The sequence below is a fragment of the Trifolium pratense genome, linkage group LG5 (assembly GCF_020283565.1).
Source record: "Trifolium pratense cultivar HEN17-A07 linkage group LG5, ARS_RC_1.1, whole genome shotgun sequence".
NCBI classification, from domain to species: Eukaryota; Viridiplantae; Streptophyta; class Magnoliopsida; order Fabales; family Fabaceae; genus Trifolium; species Trifolium pratense.
In genome coordinates this window covers 31,175,585-31,182,484 of record NC_060063.1, presented here as the reverse complement: position 1 = coordinate 31,182,484, position 6,900 = coordinate 31,175,585, and positions in this window count along the sequence as shown.

The following is a 6,900-nucleotide window of genomic DNA, read 5'->3' as shown; positions in this document are numbered from 1 at the left end:
ACCATACATGCAATATGTGTCACTTCTCCTATAGATGAATTGGTATCAAGGAAATCAAAAACATCTTCAAAACTTTGTTGTGCTTCACCTGCACTTATATCAAGGAAAGGAATGGTATATATGTCAAAATAATGTCAATCAATATAATCCTATTTATATATTATATGTAACTAAAAATAAATCAAAACTAATATTTATACATTATATGCACAAAAAAGTGAGGGGATGATGCTTACCCTTCAACACATTGCAATATTAGCTAATAATAATAAACCAAAGAGAAAATCAAGCTCTGATAATTGATCAAATTTAAAATCAATAATGTTTTCAAGTTTATTGTTATCGATCATGTCATTAAAACTTTAACATTAACAAAAAAAGGTTATTGAGTAATGATGTAAATATTATTAACCCAGTTCAAAAGTTATATATCTTCTGCGAAATGAGTGCTACTTATTTCTTCAAAAGTAACTTATAGGCCCATATATGCTCGGGAGTTTCTTCATGGAACAAAAAAGTTTTTTTTTTTTGGGTTGAGAAAAGAAAATTATCTAAGCAGCCTTCTTCATTAAGACTCAAAAACACAACAAAAACAAAATAGAAATAACTACATTACCTCAATATATAAACAAAATAGAAGACTCAATATGTCTTATGCTGCAATCAAAACCTAAACACGGTAAATAAAGAAGAAGAATAAACATAAGCATCAAATATCAACTAAACAACAAAATTTGGATATTTTTGTAGCCTATCATTCAATCTTAAAATAATCAACAAAAAATTAGAACTATAGGTTTTTAGAGGGACCATTTTTTTTGTACAACTATGATGAGTTATGTGTCCATCAAAACCAGCTTTATGACTACAAAATAACAAATAGACATTTTGTATATCTATTTGTTATTTTGTAGTCATAAAATAACAACCATTTGTCTTTCATATGCAGAAAATCCTCAAATACAACCCCTGCAAATATACATTGAACTAACAAATACCAAATCTACATACATAACAAACAATAACAAACAATGTAACCTCATATCTCACAACCCTTGTATGTTATTAGAGAGCACATTGAGAAATTCACTAAATATGTGGAAAAGATAAATATTACCAATCACTAATAGAAAGTAGTTCTTTAAAATTGGAGAGTTCTTCTTCATGTTGGAATCGTTAATCTAAAAATTGACATAAAAAATCATGAGTGGCTCACCTATAAAAGTTCAAATGATATTAGTTATGCCATTTACTCAAACCAAATCCAAAAAACCAATTTCCACTCCACATGATATTGATTTTTGATACAAAATAAAAGAAAAAGGGGGAAAAGAAACAAACACACATAAATATAAGCCTAACAACAATGAGTTTTTCCAATGATTGAAGTGACAAATATATACCACTTCTAAATGATATAAAGTTACTCATTTAGGGATTAAAATCAAATCAAACACGATATTATAGATCTTCTTTGTACGTTAGGAAAAAACTCAAGTTGTGTCATGCAACATGTGCCAATATTAGGGGATGAAAAAGAAATTCTATTAAAGTTCAAAGTCAAATAAAAGAGAATGGAAATAATAGGAACCCATATGATCTCAACAATAGAATGGAAAAGGTAGATGCCATACAATCTTCCATTAGTGTAGATGGATAAAATGTTCTCACCTTGCAATCGAGAGAAGATGAACAATGATAATAAAAGAAGATCAATAATAAAAAAGTAGAAGAAACTAATAATAGTAATAGATTTAGAAAATTTCAAACCTGTAAAAAAACCCTAAAATTTCAAGTCGGCGGAGTGAACCCTAAGAGATTTAGAAGGAAATGAATTTGGGGAATGAGAAATACCAATGTGAGATCGATTGAGTTTGTGAGTTCTGATGATGGTGGAATGAACCCTAGGGTAGGGAGCTAGAGAGGTAGCGACATGGGTTTGAAAGTTTCCATTGCTTATCTAATTTGATGCTTTCTTTTTTCCTTTTCTTTTTTTCATGAGAGATTTTGAAAAATAATAATGTGTGATTAATGGGTAATCAATTGACATGATATCAGAAAGAGAAAAAAATAAGCGAGTGATTAAACATTAGAATTAAGACATTTATTGTCAAATGAAGGAGAGAATAGAATGCATGAGATGCCAGCAATTTTGAGAATAGAATGTTTTATCATATTTATAGATTATAGATAACTCTCCTCACAACACATATTTATAAGATGATGAGTGACGCTCTTTATTAATCACAATAAATGCCAATTGCATGAGGAATGAGATTGAATGAGGAGAGGAGAGAGAAATGTAAATAACCTTGGCTTTTTACATACTAGTATCCGGACCCGTGCCAAACACGGGTAAAATGAGACTACAAAAATAACATTTTAATATTAAAATTTTCAAAATTCTCAAATAAAAAGAATGGAAATTTATAAACATAAAAAAAAGATCCCGTACGTATTAGTAAAAAAATAAAACAAAGGATATTGTATTAATATATGAATATAAATATAAATCCCGTGTAAATCTCAATGTAAAAATATAGACTCGTGTGTAAACTTTAAAAAAAAAAACCAAACAAACAAAAAAAAGTTAAATTCGATAGTAAAATAAAGGCTAAATTGTAGTTTTGGCCCCCCACGTTTCATAATTGTGCGATTTTGGCCCCCCCACGTTTTAAATGTGCGATTTTGGCCCCCCACGTTTCATAATTGTGCGATTTTGGCCCCCACGTTTCAAATGTGCGATTTTGGTCCCCCACGTTTCCCCCCTTTTGCATTTCTTGGTCCCCGATGACTATTTTGACCAAAAAATTGATGACATGGAATATTTTTTGCAACCAAAATTTATTATTATTATTTTTTTAAAAAAAAAAAGGATAGGTCACGTGACTTTTTCAAGAACATTATTCTCCACCACAAATATTATGTTGATGCACTTGCTTCTACCAAATTCTCATTAATTGGTTTCAAGAATTGATTATGCTATATTGAAAAACCAGAATCTAAAAAATTGGTCTCATTAATTGGTTTAAAAAAAAAATCATAATTTAAAATATTTCAAATTCAAAATATTCATTCATTATACAAAAGGACATTGCCTAATGCCTAATGACTTGTATGTTCTTGCCAAATCAACATATTTAGGAAATTAAACATTACAAAATAGGTAAATACAGAAACATATAACTAAGATTTGTTTGTTGATTGTTGTGTGCCTATTGCATCTTCATTTTTCTTCTTCCTCCCCTTTTTGGCTCCTCCTTTTTTTGCATTTGAAGTAGTAGCATTCTGGCCTTGCACATCAACTGCCTGACCAGTTTGAGCAGCATGTTTAGCACTTTGTGCACCAGTTTGTGCAATAGAATTCACACCAGTTTGTGGAGTAGTATTCACACCAGTTTGTGAAGCATTTTTAGCACTTTTTGCACTAGTTTGTGCAGTAGTATTCACACCAGTTTGAGCAGTATTTTTAGCACTTTGGGCACCAGTTTGTGCAGTATAATTCACACCAGTTTGTGCTTCAGGGTGCTTGATAGATGTGTTTGACTACAAAAAATAAAACTCACAAATTAGTAATTGAACAAACATAACAAACTTATCAAATTTTATACAAACTTAAATTACCTTGTTTCCACCTATTGGTATAACTCTGTCAGCCGCTGTCTTTCCCTTGCAAGATCTTTTATTGTGTCCCACTCTTTTACATCTATTACATGTCACAGTCCCTATAACTTTCTTCATTCTTTTGGGATTTGGTTCATCATTTGCCTTTCTTCTAGCTTTTTTTGGTCTTCCTGGTGCCCTCCTAACATATGGAGGTTGAATTGGTAACCCTTCAACATTTGGCCAAAGTTTGGGTCCATTGTTAGGCAAAATGATGTTGTTGTAGCAATCCACAAATGTTGTTTTCCTGCATGATGAAACCAGTTAAATAATAAATGTCATTAAATACTTGAAAATATGTACCAGAACTAAAGGCTCAAGATACAATAACTATACCTATACCAGTGAGCAACAAAATCCTCTGGTTTGGTGTTATTAAACCACAAACAACTTATAGCATGCACACATGGTATTCCAGATAATTCCCACCTCCTACAAGCACATGTCTTTTCTACCAAGTTGACCACATATTGATCTATGCCATTAGACACAGAAAATATCGATTGTTTCAAGTCTCCAGACCACATAGGAGTCCAACCGTCAGCATCTTTCTTAGACTTTTCCAATCTCTTTTGTATTATAGGACATATCTCCCCCCCGTACCTAAGCATGTAGTCTCTAAGTCTAACTATCCTACTAGTCATGTAGTATTTCAAACCCTCCACAAGAGATATTATAGGCTTGTCCCTATATTCCAAAATAGCCTTATTAAAAGCCTCACACATATTATTGACCTGCAAGTCACATTGTGTGTGAGTACTATAAGCAGACCTGGACCACATAGACGGGGGGATTTGGGACATATCTTTCCATGCCTCTTCATTCAGTTTCTTCATATTTTCCATTGCCTTTTCCCACTCAGGAACTGTGGTAGCTCTTGCAGCAATCCATAGAGACTGCTTCATTTGTTCAACTGGATACTTCTTCCTCAAATTGCCATAAAGGTGTTTAACACATAACCTATGTTCCACATTAACAGCAACTGACTTCAAAGTATCAACCAATCCCTTTCGAACATAATACAAATATCATTAAGTTAATAATTTAATGAAAAAAACTAGAAAAAAAACTGAATACTGCTTCCTGGATTACTTCTAATTAGTTCATCTCCATAACTCCTCAGATTCCTATATTGATCTATACAGCCTCCTTCAATCATTTTTAAGGCTCTTGTTTTAGCTCTATAAGCTTGATATCTGCTAAGCATCACACTCCATTTAGTTTGAGCTTCTTCTTGCAATGCTCTAATTTTCATGTTTGGTGTATGTCTCAAGATACTCACAAACCCCTTTGCTAACCATTTGGTCTTTGCTTGCCTATTCTTGCCATTCCTATGACATGTATGTGTTTTCTCTAAACTAACAACTTGGTAAAAGTTCTTGTGGTTACCCTTACTAACTCTCATATAGAAAGAACAACCTTCTACACACTTAACAACAATCCGTTTTTTCTCATTTTTGTGCATATAGACATTTTTGTTAGATAATACACCATAATCTTTGACAGCCTTTCTAACAAGTTCAACAGTAGCAAAAGTTTGTTCTAACTCAAAATTTACAGTTTCATCACCTTCTTTATATTTGGGATATTTAGTCTTAATATTGTCTTCATCACTAGCTTCATCAGGTGTTTCTAATTCTTCGGTGTCTCCATCTTCATCTTCAAAGTCTTCAACTGTAGTTTCCACAATATCCCCTCCTGGTCTCACATTAGCAGCACTGATTAGAGTTGGATCTTGAGTCACATCTGGTAGTATATTTGTCCAGTTCCAGTCTTCATCGTAGTCACTATCTTCAAATTCCAACTCTTCACTATTGGCATCAACATGATCATCTACTTGAGCATCATCATCTAATTCAGTATCATCATCATACTCATCACTATATTCCTCATCAAATTCACCTCCAAAGTTAGTACCAATACCTTCCTCACCTAAACCTTGTTCAGTTGCACCTTTACCTACTTCAACTAAAACCTCAACTAATTCAGCAGAGTATGGTTCAGAAGTTTCCAGAAATATATCACCATACTCATGACCCTTGTGAAATATATCACCAAAAAAAAAAAACTTTTTTGTTCCATGAAGAAACTCCCGAGCATATATGGGCCTATAAGTTACTTTTGAAGAAATAAGTAGCACTCATTTCGCAGAAGATATATAACTTTTGAACTGGGTTAATAATATTTACATCATTACTCAATAACCTTTTTTTGTTAATGTTAAAGTTTTAATGACATGATCGATAACAATAAACTTGAAAACATTATTGATTTTAAATTTGATCAATTATCAGAGCTTGATTTTCTCTTTGGTTTATTATTATTAGCTAATATTGCAATGTGTTGAAGGGTAAGCATCATCCCCTCACTTTTTTGTGCATATAATGTATAAATATTAGTTTTGATTTATTTTTAGTTACATATAATATATAAATAGGATTATATTGATTGACATTATTTTGACATATATACCATTCCTTTCCTTGATATAAGTGCAGGTGAAGCACAACAAAGTTTTGAAGATGTTTTTGATTTCCTTGATACCAATTCATCTATAGGAGAAGTGACACATATTGCATGTATGGTTATGCCTTGCTTCCGATGAAAAATGCATACAATTGTTGAGTTGATTCCTGGTAGCATGTGTTCGACACATAACTCCTATGTTGGATACTTTTATATAATTGTAGTTCAAGATAATCTTTCACGGTGAGTATCAATTAACCTTATACTTCTTAATGTTTAACCTTATAAACTAGATCATCAAGCACCTCCCAATTAATGTTTTTACCTCTCCACAATTGTCACCATTTGAATTGCTAATGAGATTAGTTTTTCACGAAATTCAGTTTCGTATCAATTCGCATTTTTCTATATATTTTTTTACATGTAGTTTCAAATCATTAGTAGTAATTTGTAACTCCTCTTTATTAGTCTTTTTTATTACTAACTTTTTTATCAACATGTTGTTTTAGTGCCTAATGTTAGATGGAATGACATTATATGCCTCTGAAATAATATCAAGTTTGAACAGTAATATATATTTACTGATACTAAATTACACATTTCTTTGTACCGATTTTATTTGTTTCTAATTGGTCAAAATAAGTTATCTTTTATTGGCACAAATCTTGTGATTCTCCTTTTCAGCCTTGCGAGCATTGTTAAGATCCATAACAAAGGGGCTAAGCTTATCATTATATGAAAATCCTTCAACAGGGTGTAAATACCACAGTG